Source organism: Diabrotica virgifera, chromosome 8 (genome assembly GCF_917563875.1).
Source record: "Diabrotica virgifera virgifera chromosome 8, PGI_DIABVI_V3a".
In the NCBI taxonomy this organism is placed as follows: domain Eukaryota; kingdom Metazoa; phylum Arthropoda; class Insecta; order Coleoptera; family Chrysomelidae; genus Diabrotica; species Diabrotica virgifera.
The window spans coordinates 131,947,787-131,967,743 of record NC_065450.1 but is presented as its reverse complement, the minus strand read 5'-3'; the positions used below and the strand labels follow the sequence as shown (position 1 = coordinate 131,967,743).

General features: G+C 33.5%; 1 protein-coding gene across 1 annotated transcript in view; it reads right to left on the bottom strand.

Moving 5' to 3' along the window:
• Window positions 1–2,737, bottom strand: part of LOC126890523 (15-hydroxyprostaglandin dehydrogenase [NAD(+)]-like) — a 136,654-nt gene extending 133,917 nt beyond the window's left edge. The window contains exon 1 of the mRNA XM_050659528.1: window positions 1,350–2,737. The gene's annotated coding sequence lies outside the window, so the exon portion shown is untranslated. The remainder of the gene's footprint in view (window positions 1–1,349) is intronic.
• Window positions 2,738–19,957: the final 17,220 nt, after the last annotated feature.

Sequence of the window (19,957 nt, the reverse complement as noted above, 5' to 3'; positions counted from 1 at the left end):
TCATACACGGACCATACCAACTATTATCACACATCTACTCAAACGACCAAATCAATAATCACAAAAAACGTTTATTCTGTAAAAAACTGATGATCTACAAGAATACATGCAAAAAAATATAACATATTGTTATACTCTATAAGTGGATTCAATATTCTAAACATTTTAATTGTAACTTTTAGCAAAATTTTAAAAAAAAATTTTTAACGTTACTTTTTTTACCAAAATTTTCTAAAAAAAATTTTATACTTTATTTTTTACTCATCTGTTTGTCTATGTCTATATAATTCATCAATATTTTCCAAAAAATTTAACCAATGCTTTCATCATGGGTACAATATCAATACAATATAGTAAGTACGCTACAATATTAAACATACTATTCTCTTGTACGATACATACAATACAATACAAGTATACTACGGTTTACATAATATGGGGTTACAAGTTAAATACACTATGATGTATGAAATGGTACATGCCTATACAATCAGCAGCATGACCAAATAAACACCACAACAAAATGTGTACATACTTACACCTCTTTGGAAAAATTATTAACATTCTGCAACAAAAAATACAAAAATGGGCTCTTTCATGGGGACTAAAAGACTGAAACAGTTTCGGGGGCACTAAAAGACATGAAACAGTTTCGGGGGGGCAAGACAAGAGGAATCTGGGCTAAACTACATGGGAAGACTTGGGCGATATTTACTCGGGTCAAACTTCAGGGTGTACGTTACAAATGTAACACTAAGTGGGGGGTGGCTAAAGACATTGGGGACTAGTAGATAGGCTAACTACTAGTTGAACATGTCTACAAGCTAGACTTGTAACAGTGGGTAAACAAAATAGAAAATGAGTCGAGCTTCCAAGTTGTCGGAAACACCTGCACCACAAACCGAGATCGGCTGCCCAAGGGGACGGGCATTGCCTAACAGTTGTAGTACAAATGAGACCGAAAGGAGGCTAAAAGGACATGGTAGTGGGCACATGCTAATGGGGTCAGGGGGGCTAGAAATAACACGCCCCACGTTGTCGGGGCCAGTTGAAGCGTTCAACTGGACAAGACAACAACTGGATACTGAAGGAGGCAGAAAAATGAATCGGCCTCACACGTTGGGTGCCAGTTGAAGCGTTTTGCCTGTCTGCTCTAATGGGATCAAGGAAAGACTATCTATAGAGATACTGGGGAGTCGAAATGGGGCTAGCAGAAGGAACAGACACGCAAACCTTCATGCGAACGGCAGCTCATTTTTTGTGCGGTGGCAGGTCGTAGATTCGTTGGGAGGGGTAGGAGGGTTTAAAGAAGACTAAACTACATAACCAAATAAGCAAAGGATACTTACACAGACTTGAGGACTTTCCTACTATTTAAACAAATTGGGACGCCGTTTGAAAAATCCTCAAATTCTCATATCGAGTACTTACTGGAAAGCAACTGGGGGACATTCATCGTAGATTCCTCATTGGGGTTATAGTGGGCTACAAATTATCATCATTTGGCTTCTATGCCATTATATTTTCTTCTGTTCTAAAACTTATTCACTTGTATTAGATATCTGTTAATAATTTTCTTAAATAAAGAGGTTACAGAAATAAAGATGTGTACATTTTATAATGTTTATTTAAACCTTAATACCTTTTTATTTTTATTGAGAATAGACACATTCTCAAACCAGAAATGAATAATAATAACAAAATACATGATTTTACAATTTTTAACCTTATTTTTAGCAGTGTACCAAAACAAAAATTTGACATGGCTGTCAAATGTCACTGCCATCTAATATTTACTTTACATAATATATTTTCCATGTTGAAAACAAACATTTTTAATTATGTAAAACCTTTACCAATAATATCCACTTGTGAATTATTTAAAATAAACATTATCATACCTTGTTAAAACAAAAATCCATGTCACAACACTTGGAACTTCAAAATTTTCCATTCAGACGGGGCTGGGAGGGGAAGATATTCAAATCATTACAAAACTGGATAAAATCGATACCAAATAATATCATCTGGGCATTTCTTACTGGAACATGAACAAATCAAAACATCATAAAAATAGCAACAGCTACATAAAGGACAGGAACCAGGAAACCACGCACTTCTTTTACCGGCAAATCAAACTGCATAACAATAGAACTGTTTCACAATAATATATCCATTAAAATGCCGTGAAACTATTGTCATTATATTCCTTGACATGTTAGAAATCCATTAGTTCTTTTACTATAAGAAGAAAACCATTTTGGCCGGCAAAGTGCGACTTTTTGAGTTCTAACAAAAAGATGCTTACAGAGCTGATGTACTTTTAGAACTGGCTTTACATCGTCACGTCTCTCTCGCGTCCCAACGATGCATTTCTTCTCGATCGTTCGGCCAAAACTATTGACCAATCGTCAACTACAACTCAAGGATCTTTCAAAATTCTGACCAATAATATCATAGGGTTTTTAGCGCTCAAAACTTAAAGGAAAAACACCAAACCTTTTAGAGGATTCATTCTCGAATAATGGATGTTTTCAATAACAATCTACGTAGTTGGTTATTGCTACACAAATAAATAGGAAATTTCCTAACCTTTACAATGCGAACAGGAGCGGCTTAGGAAATTTTAAAGATATATAAACTCGCAAAATATATTAAAAAAATTAATATTTTTCTTGGGATAGGATTAAAATTAATGGATATTTTTTATAAAATATTGTAGTAGAAATCCATCTGCTACATCCTAGAAAGTTTGGTAAAAAATAATTTTGTAGGTTTTCATAAGATCTATAAGGTTATTATTTCAAAATCCTTTTAAAATCCTCAGTTGCAAAAATAAGTGACTTTGAAAGGGTTGGTAAAGGTGGTTTTTGCATGTTATTACAAGTTTAATTGTCAAAAGCTGACTCAATTTTTGCCGTAGAAAAATTTTTTGCAAATTAGCAAAAATTAGCAAAATGCAGTTTCTTGTGAATTAAATAAGCCACAATTTTATATTTAAATATTTTTTCCCATCTCTGATGCTAATCTTTCTATTCTGAAGAAAAGGGCATTAATTACCAATCTACAAAAATTCGTTATTCCCTTTTAACTCCATTTCTTTTTTAAACTGATCATTCTAAGCCGGTCAGTCCTCTAGAACCTATTAACAATACATAAATAAAGAAGACCAAATAAGGTCAATTACTAATTTTAATTAGGGTGGTAAGTAGGGGGAAGTTTCCAATCACTTTTGCGCTGAAAAAAAAAATAGGAATTGACATTCTTTTTATTATAAATCACTTAATTTTTAAGCTAGAGAGTATTTTTTTATTTCTGGAGATAGATACATATCTTTAAATACTTTAAATTAGTTTAAACAAGTTTTCCTCGAAAAATGCATAGTTTTCCCGTCTTTTGACTTTGAAACTACAATATTTAGCATTTAATAAAGTATAGCTCGACTACTATGGGTCTTAAAGAAAATTAAAAAACGGTTTTGTTTATTTTTTCAAAAGGTACATTTTTGTTAAGCAAAGTTGTTTTGATAAAACGGAAAGTTTTTGAGTTATTAGCAGAAAACTGATTAAAAACATTGATTTTTTCGATATAAAATTAACACATTCGATAGCGAATAAATCGAAAACTATTAATTTTATCAAAAAAATGTATGGAACGTTTTTTGCTTAGAGTTAACCTTTTTACCAACTTTTGCGGTCAAAATAAAATAAAATATTTCCACCCCCGAGATGGGGTAGCAACCACCCCCAAGGTAAAAGCACGTTTCGGCCCCATATAGATTTTGATCCTTGGACTATCCACTACTTATTCTCAAATTTTCAAGCAAATCGATCCATTCTGTAAAAATTACGAGGTTTTGTCCTATTTTAAGCTTCATTACTTGGACTATTAGTCTTCGTCATACTTTTTTTGATTTTGTAAATACACTAATGTACCTGTAATCTCATGGAGGCGCCGTTCCGTGATTCTGTTGCGTAGTGCTTCCGATAGATCGGCATTAAGGCTAGAGTCCTGGCTATTTAGTTTGTCTAAGACAAATTTTATGGTTGTGTCGGCCGTTATCAAAGTGGACTCTATTCTGCAAAGAGCTTCTACAGCCGGTTAAAAGTGGCGATTAACTCATAAATTATTGACCACTCGCCAACAAAGAATTCTATCGCAGAATCAATGTATATCAACGATTTGTCGATGCCAACTTTTAAGCTATAGAAACTTTCCAGCATATTGAGATACTGCCAGCGCGATGGAATGGCAAGTTGCCGACTCACGGCTTTGAATAAAGAGGCTAATGAAGACATTAAGTAACTAATTTCGAATTTGACACGTTTTCGGATCCGCGCTGCTGGATCCAGCACGGTTTGCTGGATCCAGCATGTAAGAAAAGCGCTGGATCCAGCTGGATTGCTGGATGCTGGATCCAGCAATTGCAATCTCTAGTACCAAGCCACAGCCAGGCCTGACCCTAGGTATTTTGCCGCTCTGGGCAAGATCGACGACCGCGCTGCCCCCTCACTTGATAGATCCTTGATAGAAGTTAATTTCAAAGATCGACTGTCTTCTAAAATATGCAACCCCTAAAATGTTGACGCCCTGGTCAGCCGCCCGGATGGCCTACCCCTGAGGCAGGCCCTGAACACAGCATTAACCTATAAGCAACTTGAACACCAACAAGCCATAATTTTAAATTAAATTTTATATTTATATCTGATCTGATGATAATCAGAAAAATTAAATAGCAATTTTTAAGCATGTAGAAAATATTCCAAAAAACTAAAACTAAAAACACAATACTTTTATCGAATTATATTATTAAGTTCCATAAAAAATATATACAATAGTTTATATTGGAATTTTCGGTTTACTTTAGCGCAAAACTATAGAAAAATTACGTAATACATATTCACGTAGAACTAAACAAACATTAGAAGAAATAAGGGCCTAAAATGCTTACGACCAAATTTAGGGAAACCACTACTCATTTCAATAAAGGATGAAACAGGACGGGAAGAGAGGAGAAAAGATAAGATATCAGAAGAAGTAGAAAGGTTTTATAAAGAACTATACACCTCAAAGAAAGACGCAAACTTCAACACTCAGGAATATATCAAGAAAACAATCACGAATGTAAACTCAGAAACACTACCAAAAATAGAAAATTATGAAATAGAAGCAGCACTATCACAATTAAAGAACAACAAAGCACCAGGACCAGATGGAATCCTTGCTGAAATGTTGAAAGAAGGGAAAGAAGAAATGTTACAAACATTAAGAAATCTGTTTAATCAGTGTCTACATAAAGGAGAAATACCCGACGAATGGAACGAAAGTCTTACAATCCTGCTATTTAAGAAAGGCGACAGAAAGGACATAACAAATTACAGACCCATCTCACTGCTGTCGCAAACGTATAAACTATTCATGAGGATTATCAACAACAGACTAACACACAAATTGGACTCGTATCAACCAGTAGAGCAGGCAGGATTTCGAAAGGGATATAGCACCACTGACCATCTTCTAATAATTAGGACACTAATAGAAAAAGCTAACGAATACCATATAGATCTGCACTTAGCGTTCGTTGACTACGAAAAAGCATTTGACAGCGTGGAAATGTGGACAATAGAAAAAGCTATAAATAACTGTCGAATAGATTCCAGATACAGAATGCTAATACATAATATATATAAGAAAGCAACAATGACAGTACAATTGGAAGAAACCACAAAACCCATACCAATTAACAGAGGAGTGCGACAGAGAGATGTTATTTCTCCTAAACTATTTACATTAGCACTGGAAGATGTTTTCAAAACAATGGAATGGACAAACATGGGAATAAACATAAATGGAAAGAAACTAAACCACCTAAGATATGCAGACGATGTAGTAGTCATAGAATCAAGTTTTGAAGAACTACAAACCATGCTAACCGAACTAGCAAATGAATCCGAACAAATAGGTCTAAAAATGAATTTTGCCAAAACAAAAACAATGACAAACACACAAGACAATAGAAACGTAATACTAAACGACACCACAATAGAAGCGGTTAATGATTATATATATTTGGGACAGATTATAAAAATAAATAAGGAAAACCAAACAGCGGAGGTAAAAAGAAGGGTCAGATTAGCCTGGGCAGGATTTGGAAAATTAAAATGGGTCCTAAAGAATAAAAAAATACAACAATACTTAAAAACAAGAGTGTTTGACCAGTGCATACTCCCAATTCTCACATACGCATGCTAAACATGGACCTTGACCAAGGCAAACATGGATAAAATAATAAAGACACAAAGAGCCATGGAGAGAGCAATGTTAGGAGTAAAATTGACAGATAAAAAGCAAAACAACTGGGTCAGAAATAGAACAAAAGTCAAAGACGCAGGCCAACATATAACCAGGCTAAAATGGAGCTTCGCAGGTCAAAACGCTAGACAAACGGACAATAGGTGGAATAGCACGATACAACAATGGAGACCATGGACAGGAAAGAGAGCAAGAGGACGACCCCAGATGAGATGGGGAGACGACATTAAAAAGATAGGAGGAACGCACTGGAAACAGAAAGCACTAAACAGAAGCGAATGGAGGAAACTGGGGGAAGCCTATGTTCAGAATTGGACGAATTAAAGGGCAAAAGAAGAAGAAGATTCACTTACCCTTATCTAGATATGTGCAAGGAAATGTTAGAGATTCATATACTTGCTCCAATAAGATGCATCAGTAGGGGCTCATTTTGGCTCTACATAAAGCACAGTTCTTAAGATTTTTAAAACAGTGACTGCAGAAACTATGTCCTGAGACACATAGCCTTATTGGAAGACTCATGTATTTGAGGCAAACAGGGCACTCAAATTTGCTAATGAGGCTTTTTTCTAAGGTCTCCGAATATTCTTTAGTTGCCATCCTAAAATAGTTTAATAGTTTTGAGATATCTGGTGGTTAATAGTTATTTTCCTAACAAGTGCAGAAAGTCATACTTTTCCGCACGCGATTGCAGTTTACCGAACGACGCGAAGCGGAGTTCGGCAAGCAGTCGAGTGCGGAAAAGAGACTTTCTGCAAGAGGAACAATATTTTTTCTACGAGTATTTAAAAAATCCAGGAGGAAAATAAACTTCCTGTAGCTGGCTGTATACCATAAATCACAAAAATACCAAGTTTCTTGTAAAAGGTATATATTAAAATACCCTAAATAAGGGTCACAATACAAAACGTTTTCGGATTAAGGAATCCATCATCAGTGTTTAAAAGCCCTAAAATTAAGTATAACCTAATTAAATGAGATAAAAGTTAAAATTGACAGAGGTTTTCAAGAACAAGAGGTCATACTTACAAAATTTGCATGCCTGAGCCACCAAAATGTATGGGGTAAAAACCCTTTAAATGTAAATAATAAGGATGTTTTACATATTTATATAAAATTCATTGGATGGTATAGATAAACCTGGATGTTACCCAGGGCAACACAGGACTCTCTCCACGTGGTTGGAACTTTTTTTTTTGGAGAAAACCTCACATATTGGATTTCAATGGCCAACTGACAAATGAATTCAAGAGCAACCCAAAATGACATCAAGAACTGTCAATGTAACCTAGTTGTAATGTTACTTCAGCCACAACATTAAAGATTAATTTAAATGTTTTAAGATAAAAACAGTTTCAAATTTACAAATAGTAAAAATAAAAGATGTTCACAAAATATGAAAGATTTTATTCTAAAAATAATGCATTAATTAAGTATTCAAAATAGGGAAATGAAATGTTTACGTTACAGGAAGTTATGCAGTCAACAATACCAATAGGTGTTGTATTGGTGGTATAAAATTGTCAATACGATTAGACAAATAATGGTAAAGGTCTTATACTAGGAACACAAAATAGTATGTAATGTGTACATATGTGTACGATTTTAAGAGTATTGATGAAATGATAATTGTTTAATGACTGATAACTTTCTTGGTAGTCGACCCCACATAAATTGTATAATGATAGAAAAAGTGATATGATAATTGTGAAAATACTGTTTTGTTTTTATCTGATTTTTATCTGAAAATGAGACTAAAGTAACTTGATGAAACTGAGTCCTCCAGAGACCTGAAATCAAATTGGTTAAACATGAAATGGTTGTAAAGTACTGGGGGGAGTAGGACGGTATGAGAAGTCTGACAGAGTATGTTGTGATATTGGACCATGGAAGATGTGTAGTGTGTTGTTATGAAATAATAGTTATCTAATCTATAAGCTATGAGATGAGGCTAAGAAGACAGGTGGCTGGAATGAGACTCAATTCTGATGGATGTGGTTGTATATGTGATGTAGGAGCTAAATTTTGGAAAATTAAAGCTGGTGTGAAATAATGAGGATGTAAGAGGATGAGGTACAAATGAATATTAAAGAGTTAAAGTAAGATGTTGCTTATCGACAATTGGGAGTGAAATAGATGTATGTGGTCGTCATGAATGGTGTAGCAGAGAAGAGGAAATTGTATCTGATGTGGTTTATGAAAAAAGTTGACGGTGTAGGGGTTGAAAATCTCGGTTAAATGACACATGGCGATTGACACAGTTAGGACTTCTCTGCTTCTCTTTAACTATTTCTAAGTCTTCATACAGGTCCAATTTTAGGAAGTTTTTTTGTGAAATATTATGTAATAACGAGACATCTTCTGGGATATTAAGGGTATGTTTGTTTTTTACAAGATGTTGAGAGAAAGTAGAAGTGTTTTCTCTTTTGGTGTGCTCTAAGGAGCGTGAAGATAAGGATCTACAGGTCCTACCTATATATGTAGCGTCACAATTAGAACATTGTAATCTATACACACCACTACGATCCATGTAGTTGATAGGGTCTTTGGAATTGGTAAGACACTGTCCCAGATTGTTGGGCACTTTGAAAGAAAAATGAGTATTATCAACTGCTCTTTTAAGAATATATCTAATGTCTCCAGAAAGACGTTCATGAAGATATGGTAAGGAAGCATATGAGGGTTTGAAGGTCAAGTCTCTAGGGAAAGCAGTCTCTCTCAAAAATCTAAGGTGTCTCTTTTGAATAAGTTTGTAGACAATATTAGGATCGTAACCGTTGTTGAACGCTATTTGACGAAGAATATTAAGTTCTTTATCATAGTTTGATGGTGATAAAGGAATAGTTTCAAGTCTATGGATGTAACTATGGAAAGCTGCATATTTATGTGACATAGGGTGGTTAGAAGATAAAGGTATGACATGATCAGTCTGTGTTGGTTTCCTATAGATACTGAAATTGAAATGGTCATCTAATCTGGTAATAGTGAGATCAAGAAAGTTAATTGATTGGGAAGATTCTAGTTCCATAGTGAACTAGAATCAAATTTGGATCAAATCCACCCTAACATCAAGTTCACTATGGAACTAGAATCTTCCCAATCAATTAACTTTCTTGATATCACTATTACCAGATTAGATGACCATTTCGATTTCAGTATCTATAGGAAACCAACACAGACTGATCATGTCATACCTTTATCTTCTAACCACCCTATGTCACATAAATATGCAGCTTTCCATAGTTACATCCATAGACTTGAAACTATTCCTTCATCACCATCAAACTATGATAAAGAACTTAATATTCTTCGTCAAATAGCGTTCAACAACGGTTACGATCCTAATATTGTCTACAAACTTATTCAAAAGAGACACCTTAGAGTCTTGAGAGAGACTGCTTTCCCTAGAGACTTGACCTTCAAACCCTCATATGCTTCCTTACCATATCTTCATGAACGTCTTTCTGGAGACATTAGATATATTCTTAAAAGAGCAGTTGATAATACTCATTTTTCTTTCAAAGTGCCCAACAATCTGGGACAGTGTCTTACCAATTCCAAAGACCCTATCAACTACATGGATCGTAGTGGTGTGTATAGATTACAATGTTCTGATTGTGACGCTACATATATAGGTAGGACCTGTAGATCCTTATCTTCTCGCTCCTTAGAGCACACCAAAAGAGAAAACACTTCTACTTTCTCTCAACATCTTGTAAAAAACAAACATACCCTTAATATCCCAGAAGATGTCTCGTTATTACATAATATTTCACAAAAAAACTTCCTAAAATTGGACCTGTATGAAGACTTAGAAATAGTTAAAGAGAAGCAGAGAAGTCCTAACTGTGTCAATCGCCATGTGTCATTTAACCGAGATTTTCAACCCCTACACCGTCAACTTTTTTCATAAACCACATCAGATACAATTTCCTCTTCTCTGCTACACCATTCATGACGACCACATACATCTATTTCACTTCCAATTGTCGATAAGCAACATCTTACTTTAACTCTTTAATATTCATTTGTACCTCATCCTCTTACATCCTCATTATTTCACACCAGCTTTAATTTTCCAAAATTTAGCTCCTACATCACATATACAACCACATCCATCAGAATTGAGTCTCATTCCAGCCACCTGTCTTCTTAGCCTCATCTCATAGCTTATAGATTAGATAACTATTATTTCATAACAACACACTACACATCTTCCATGGTCCAATATCACAACATACTCTGTCAGACTTCTCATACCGTCCTACTCCCCCCAGTACTTTACAACCATTTCATTTTTAACCAATTTGATTTCAGGTCTCTGGAGGACTCAGTTTCATCAAGTTACTTTAGTCTCATTTTCAGATAAAAATCAGATAAAAACAAAACAGTATTTTCACAATTATCATATCACTTTTTCTATCATTATACAATTTATGTGGGGTCGACTACCAAGAAAGTTATCAGTCATTAAACAATTATCATTTCATCAATACTCTTAAAATCGTACACATATGTACACATTACATACTATTTTGTGTTCCTAGTATAAGACCTTTACCATTATTTGTCTAATCGTATTGACAATTTTATACCACCAATACAACACCTATTGGTATTGTTGACTGCATAACTTCCTGTAACGTAAACATTTCATTTCCCTATTTTGAATACTTAATTAATGCATTATTTTTAGAATAAAATCTTTCATATTTTGTGAACATCTTTTATTTTTACTATTTGTAAATTTGATACTGTTTTTATCTTAAAACATTTAAATTAATCTTTAATGTTGTGGCTGAAGTAACATTACAACTAGGTTACATTGACAGTTCTTGATGTCATTTTGGGTTGCTCTTGAATTCATTTGTCAGTTGGCCATTGAAATCCAATATGTGAGGTTTTCTCCAAAAAAAAGTTCCAACCACGTGGAGAGAGTCCTGTGTTGCCCTGGGTAACATCCAGGTTTATCTATACCATCCAATGAATTTTATATAAATATGTAAAACATCCTTATTATTTACATTTAAAGGGTTTTTACCCCATACATTTTGGTGGCTCAGGCATGCAAATTTTGTAAGTATGACCTCTTGTTCTTGAAAACCTCTGTCAATTTTAACTTTTATCTCATTTAATTAGGTTATACTTAATTTTAGGGCTTTTAAACACTGATGATGGATTCCTTAATCCGAAAACGTTTTGTATTGTGACCCTTATTTAGGGTATTTTAATATATACCTTTTACAAGAAACTTGGTATTTTTTATTTAAAAAATGACCAAATCTTAATCAATTCATTTAATTAATATGAAAATACTTACACAAATTAATTCATTGACAAGATTGTGACAAACTCTTTGACAAACTTTCAGCATAATTGGTTAACATGACGACGATTCAAAACCACTGTTTTGCCTACTGATTTGACTTTCGAATACATATTCAACATTATGTCAAAATAATTTTATTTCATCGAATTGTCGCGTTAATTTAATTAAAACATGAACACAGTAAGATACATTTGAAATAAATTAGTAAATAATATCTAAATATTAATTTACCCAGAAATTAATAAAAAAAATGTACACACTACTTGTATCTTGCAGCACTGGATGTAAAATATTATCAATACAATAAAAATGATCAACCATGTCTGGGCAGATTATCGGAGAACAGGCCATTTTTGGGAAAAGTTATTTACCAGCAATTTTATTGCTGGAATTGAATCTTATGATTGTATATATTAATAATATAGGTATACAAAGTCCGCAGATAGTGTGCTACTTCCTTTTTTTTATAAACAAAATGGCGCCCGAAAATCGTGTTTTTTTTTTAATTTTTGCTCTATAACTCCAAAGATTTTAACTTTACACCAAAACGCCCAAATAAAAATTCACCGCAATTAGATTCTGCATAGAGACGTGTTTTTCCCGATTTTACCCGGAAAATGCGGGTTTGTCCCACAAAATCTTTAATTTTCAACTAAAATTTTAGATAAGTAATTGTTTATCAATAATTAAATAGCTTGGTAATATAAAAGCATTTTTCGTATAGATTATAATTCCAGAAGCCGATGGAAATTGAATGGACAGTTTAGCAACAATTGAATTGTTAATTAAAAACTTACGGTCGCTGTAATAACCACCATAATTATGATATATAAGAATAACTATGATTTTTGTATAAAAAGACACTATACCTATCTAATGTACTTTACAGAATTGAAATTGGCCTATTTAAGCGGCCTCAGGAATATTTTAAAATTATAAACAATTTGGATTTTCCCATTGATTTTTTATAAACAATTTCTTGGCTTATAAACAAGTAAAATATTTTGGGAAATATTACATTAAATTAAATCATAAAAACGGTATTAGATAAAAATCGGCAGGTAGCTTCTTTTAAAAGAAAAAACGTTTAATTGTGATTAGTGGTTCCTGAGATACGACCGGTCAAAGTTAACCGGCATTTACAGCAAAGATATAAACAGCGGTATCATAATTTTTGAACCATCACCTTTTAATTTTTATCCCTTTTTTCCACACCAAGTTTTATATTTTTAAAATACTCATAACATATATATTATTATAATAAAAACTATCGATATTGCGAGTGAAAATTGCCAAAAATAGCAAAATTCAAAAATTTTCAAATCAAAAATTAGGTTGGAGAAAATGTAATCTCGAAGTTCAAAATCGGTATACGTTAAAAAAAATGCATTTTCTCGGCTTCCCATGGAGCAATTTTCTTCATTCTTTTTTTGTTCCCAAGTAACTCGAGTAGAGCCATCGAACTAACGCATTATTAAATGTCAATCTTGCTTTTGTTTTGTTATAATAAATTAATATGATTATTATAACAAAATTTTTTAATTTGTTTAAATATAAATTGTTTAAATAATTATACAGCTTTCAAATGATACTATTTGTTTTTTTATTTTTAAAAGGTACATTTGTAGTAAGTTTATCTAAAAAAAATCTACAACAGGAACAAATATGTAGTTTTCTTTTCTTATGAATAAATTACCCTGTTATAACAAAACAAAAGCAAGTTTAACATTTAATAATACGTTAGTTAGATGGCTCCAGGGCCCCCATAAGGGTTACTGGCGCCTGTGTGCAAAAAAGGATTTTGGCGCCCCTTAAGGCATTTTGGATCATGTTTTTCTATTTATTTTTTGAAGGTAGGTAGGTAGGTAGGTAGGTGCTTGAAATAAAGCAAAAAACTGAACTTTAGACGATATATTTATAGTCCAGTCACTCACCGTAAAATATTGCAAAACCTCCGAATTTTAAAGAATTGCTTGCATTGACATGGAATTTGGCATACACATACCTAACATGTCAAATAAAAAAAGTGATATTGTGCGGATGTGTGCTTTTGCCCTGGATGTAAATTTCGCCCCTTCTCGGGGGTAAAAAAAACCTAGAAACGTTCAAAAAAGGAACTGGATAAAATGACTGATTTTAAGCAACTTTTGTTCTATAGAGTTCTTTCAGTAAGTTCAGTAAGTATTTTATCGAACAAAATGTTCTTACCAAAAATAAAACTTATAAAAAAGTGAAAGTGAAACATTATTTTTTTCTTTTGTTTTTATGTTTCTAACTTCAAAAGTAAGTAAGTTACGCTAAAAATAATGATGGTCCCTTTTTTGATAAAAAAAAAATCGTGAAAATCATCCCCTAATTAGCGTCCCAAATGAAATTAATCGTTACCGCTTCACTACAAGTTACTTATATATTTTTTATATATGATCTGAAGTTTCATCGGTACAAAGTGCTTTTTTTGAAAAGGCTGTTCTAGTTAAAAGGGCTTGAACGAGTCGTTAATCACGGGTGTGTGCCAATTTTGAACAGCCATATCTTAACAAATTTTTGTTTTACAGGAAAACAAAAAATCCAAAATATTCACAATAGAAAAATCTACATTTTTTACTGCTTGAGATTTTTGGTATCACCAATAATTTTTAAGCTATTTAAAAAAAAGCAATTTTTTTCAAGGTAAAAAAAAATTTTGTCCAAAAGATTTCTTTTACCAAAAAAAGGGACCAACTTTATCTTGAGCATAACTTATTTACTTTTGATGCTAGAAACTTTTTTAAAGAACAAAAATATAAAGCCTGTTTGAAACACTTTAAAGAAGTTTTAATAAGTTTTCCCTGAAAAGTGCTTCATTTTTTGGTTATTTCACGTTGAAATATTCGATTTGGAATTTGAAGAATAACAACCTACTTTTCATTAGCTACAACTGTGCTTCTACTGTGTTTACAGACTTCATATTATGTCAGCCATTTTTTAAACTTTTTGTAAGCTATTTTTTTGATAAGAGCATTTTTTTTTGATAAAATACTTACTTTTTGAGCTATTTGAGAAAAACCGTCTAAATACAGGGTTTTTGTATTCACTCGCAAATAACTCGAAAATTATTAACTTAGTGAAAAAATTCTATAGAAACAAAGTTCCTTAGAATTACTCAGTTTATCCAATTCCAGGCTTATTTTGAACGTATGTTTTTCACCCCCGAGAAGGGGTGGAACCCACCCCCAGTGCAAAAGTGCACATCGGCACAATATCACTTTTTTTCTTTGACTTGTTAGCTATGTGTATGCCAATGTGTATTTCATGTCAATGCAAGCGGTTCTTTAAAATTCACAGCAAAAACCGTGAGTAAATGGACTATTATTTGTAGACTAAAATATCAAAATCAAAAAACAAAGGGGCACAACCACCATTACAACAACAGAGGCAGCAGCAGGCACGGCAGGAGATACAACAACAAGAGCTGGGGGAAGATGGAGAAGAAAATGAATTAACTAGACCCCCAACGCTAGAGGAGGTCCAAACGGCAATCCACATACAAAAAAGCCATAAATCACCGGGAATAGTTAAAATACCGGCAGAACTACTCAAGCAAGGAGGAAGGAATTTGACACAACAGATGTACCAGCTAATACGAGAGATATGGATAGAAGAAGAAATCCCCCAACAATGGAAGAAAAGTATAATCTGCCCTATTCATAAAAAAGGAGGCAAACTGTTGTGTCAGAATTATAGAGGCATCTCTTTACTTTGTTCGGGATACAAAATATTCACAAACATCCTTAATCGAAGACTTCAACCTCTCACGGAAAAAATCATCGGGGAATATCAAGCAGGGTTTAGGCAAAATAGATCTACCATTGACCAACTATTTACAGTTAAACAAATACTAGCCAAAGCATGGGAATATGACATGGACGTTTACAATCTCTTTGTAGATTTTAAACAAGCCTATGATTCAATAGATAGAACAATTCTACCTAATATATTGGAAGAATTTGGCATACCATCAAAATTAATACGACTAGTGCAAATGAAAATGACAGAAACAAAAGCACAGGTATGTATTCAAGGACAGATCACTGATGCGTTTACGATAACGCAAGGACTGAAACAAGGCGACGAACTGGCTCCGACGCTTTTTAATCTTGTTCTTGAATATGTAATTAGACGGTTGACGGTGAGCGGAAATAACATCCTTACAAACAAATCTACCCAATTAGCGGCATACGCAGATGATATAAACATAATGAGCAGAACAATGAATGCAGCGGAAGAAACCTACGTTGAGTTGAAACAGAGTGCAGAAGCAGTAGGGCTAGCAATAAATACTAATAAAACAAAACTACTCATACAAACCAGATCAAATAGACCGGCGCAACAACACTTTATTGACGATATAGAACATGTGAATAGATTCACCTACCTAGGAATGGATCTGGTTGCAAGCAATGAAGAAGAACCGGAAATAAATAGAAGGCTTGTGCTGGCAAATAAAGCCTATTTCGCGATGGGCCACATATTCAAATCGCGAGACGTACACCGGAAAACAAAACTCCCGGTATATAAAACAATAATCAGGCCCATAGTAAGTTATGGCTGCGAAACATGGGTGGTGACACAGAAATCTGCCAATGCATTAGATGTGTTTGAAAGAAAAGTATTACGTAGGATACTGGGCCCAATAAGTGAAAATAACAACTGGCGAATTAGGTATAATAGAGAAATATACGAGCAATATAGCGAACCAACTCTAGCACAATACACTAAACTGCAGAGATTACGGTGAGCAGGGCACGTGGTCCGCATGCATGAGAATAGAATCCCCAGAAAATTGCTGAATGCAAGAATGCAGGGAAGAAGACCTGTTGGAAGACCTAAAAAGAGATGGGAAGACGAAGTCGATGGGGATGCCAGGAACTTCCTGGGAACGCGTTCATGGAAAAGAACAGCGGTAAATCGAAATGATTGGAGAAGCTTGTTGAAGGAGGCCAAGGCTCGATTTGGGCTGTAGTGCCATTGGATGGATGTAAAATATCAAAATGAAACAAACATAATAAATTCATAACAAAATAAATTAAAATGCCTGACTTCCGACATGGTCTTGCATATAGGAATCGGCAGTAACTGGATGATATTAATGGATGGACTAATAAAATTTTGTGTGTATTTATTATATACCTTCGTCTTCTTTATCTAATATTTTTTCACAACCATGAAAGTTAATTTCGACCAATCCATCTCTTTCCCTCCACTTTTTTTTGTATTATAAGGTGAAGTAGATGGAATTTAGGTCCTCTAATTATTATATGGCCGAAGTATTCTGTTTTTCTCATGTTTTTCTTCTATTTATACGTAATTCTATTTAATGTCTCAACATTTATTTTAAAATAAATTTTTGTTTTTTTTTTCAGATTTTTTGCAATTTTTACCCTTTGCAACTTTTGCCCGTGTGCATTGCACACTTTGCACATATGGTAGCGGGGGCCCTGGATGGCTCTACTCGAGTTACTTGGGAACAAAAAAAAAAGAGTGAAGAAAATTGCTCCATGGGAAGCCGAGAAAATGCATTTTTTTAACGTATACCGATTTTGAACTCGGAGATTACATTTTCTCCAACCTATAATTTTTGATTTAAATTTTGCTATTTTTGGCAATTTTCACCCGTAATATCGATAGTTTTTATTATAATAATATATGTTATGAGTATTTTGAAAATATTAAAATTGGTGTGGAGAAAAAGAATAAAAATTAAAAGGTGACGGTTCAAAAATTATGATACTATTGTTGATATCTTTGCTGTAAATGCCGGTCAAATTTGACCGGTCGTATCTCAGGAACCACTCATCACAATTAAACGTTTTTTCTTTTAAAAGAAGCTACCTGCCGCTTTTATCTAATACCGTTTTTGTAATTTAATTTAATGTTATATTTCACGAGATATTTTATTTGTTTATAAGCCAAAAAATTGTTTATAATTTTAAAATATTCCTGAGGGCGCTTAAATAGTCCAATTTCAATTCAGTAAAGTACATTAGATAGGTACAGTATCTTTTTATACAAAAATTATAGCTACTCTTATATATCATAATTATGGTGGTTATTACAGCGATCTTAAATTTTTAATTAACAATTCAATTGTTGCTAAACTGTCTATTTAATTTCCATCGGCATCTGGAATTACAATCTCTGCGGAAGAAGCTTTTATATTACCAGTCTATTTAATTATTAATAAACAACTACCTATCTAAAATTTTAGTTGAAAATTAAAGATTTTGTTGGAAAACCCCGCATTTTCCGGGGAAAATTTTCGTTGAAGTAAATCGGTAAAATCACGTCTCTATGCATAATTTAATTGCGGTGAAATTTTATTTGGGCGTTTTTGGTGTAAAGTTAAGATCTTTGGAGTTATAGAGCAAAAATTGAAAAGAACATGATTTTCGGGCGCCATTTTGTTTATAAAAAAAGTAGTACACTATCTGCGGGCTTCGCATACCTATATTATTAATGTATACAATCATAAGATTCGATTCCAGCAATAAAATTGCTGGTAAATAACTTTTCCTTGTATTTTGCTAATTAGCCCAGAGTAATAGTATATCGAATTTCGGAGAGCTACAGAGGCAATTTCCTATGATAGACCAGGCATCTTATAGCAAAAACACTGGAATAAATTGATTTTTAAATCTGTAGAGGTATGGCAAAACTTGATAACTGTTTTGCCAAAATGAGAATATTTGCTTGATAATGCATTTAGTTAACAATTCGTCATGTTGGTAGAGTGTGATATGTCTAAGATGAAGGTAAAAACCTCAAAAATGAGAGTGACAAGTGACAATATGATATGTCCGCTCAGGGGCGTAACAGAGGGCCCCGCAGCATGAAGCTTGCGGGGGGCCCCAATCGCTTAAGGTCCATATCTTGTCATCTGATATTATGTAAAAATCTGTTATTCTTATATTATTTTTACGTTGTCTGTTTAAATTTAAAAAGGTAAAAATTTCTAACTAGACGTATTTGCCAAGTGAATCATCTCATATCTAGAAACTTAATCCCTTCCGGCCTACCGAAATTTTATGGCAGCGACAATAAACTATATAATGCTTTGTACGTGACTATTGAAAGATATTAGAATTGCAATTTGCCGAATTTAAGAACAATATTTTTAAATCTAAAAATCGGTTTTCTTTCTCTCTGTTCTTTACCTACTTTTAGTATTTCCATACAATATTATCGCCAGTAATTTCATATTGGTTGTTTGCATTGAATGCTATTTATGTTTGTGTTGTTTTACAGTTATAGTGGCATCAGTTTGGTACGCATTTACTTAACAATTATTGACGACTTTTCTTGTGTAATCATTGGACAATCTCTCAACAGATAAACGGTAAGATAAGGAAATTATAACACTTACGCTTTAGTTAGAGGAGTCAATGTAGAAAAACTTGCATAGTTTCGGTTTCGGAAAAAATCAAACAAGCTTATATTTTTCTAAAACATTTTTTGTTAGTTTATATATCTTATCTTAAAGTGAAAAGTTCTACTCACAGATGCCTCTAATTGTTTATTCATTCTTTAAACAATAAAACTGTTTTATTTTAAATAATTTTAAAAGATATCGGTGAATTCATCATTTAACTTTGTTCAAAAATGTTTCTATTTGCTTTTTGATTATGCTGAATTCGAATATGTCATTAAATCAGGGCCATAAGTAGGTAGGATGTTGGAGGCCCCGGGGCAAAAGTGATCTGGGACCCCCCTACCGGTGGGTCTGGGGTTAATCACCCAGAATAAGGAGTCCGGGAAAATTGATATTTAACCACTTGAAAACGCATTTTAATGTACTCCATGACTGAAGTTTCCTGTACCTACTTACATATTGCTATTTTAGTTGACCAACACAAAAAAAAATTGAAATCACATTATTTTAAGCTAAATATTTACCATCAATATAGCATCTTTTCTGTTTTCATAAAAAATATACTACATATAATGTTACTTACATTCTTCGGCTATAATGTAGGTTTTTAATCGCGTTATATTGCCTATAGGCAGAATAACGCGATTACAATCGCGGGACCCCCTTCGCCGGGGGCCCCGAGGCACTACCCCGGTTGCCCCAATGGTAGTTACGGCCCTGTCAGACATTACAATTTGAAAATTCAAAATAAATTTTTTTGAGCACTTATACAGTATGTCTGCGTGGATTCGAAACATATGGGAAACATTTTTATTATCAATTTTACGAAAAAAGTTATTCTTCATGAAATGCTCTGAATGGTCTTAAATCTAAGATAAAAAATAAGCCAGATAAACCATCAGATATCA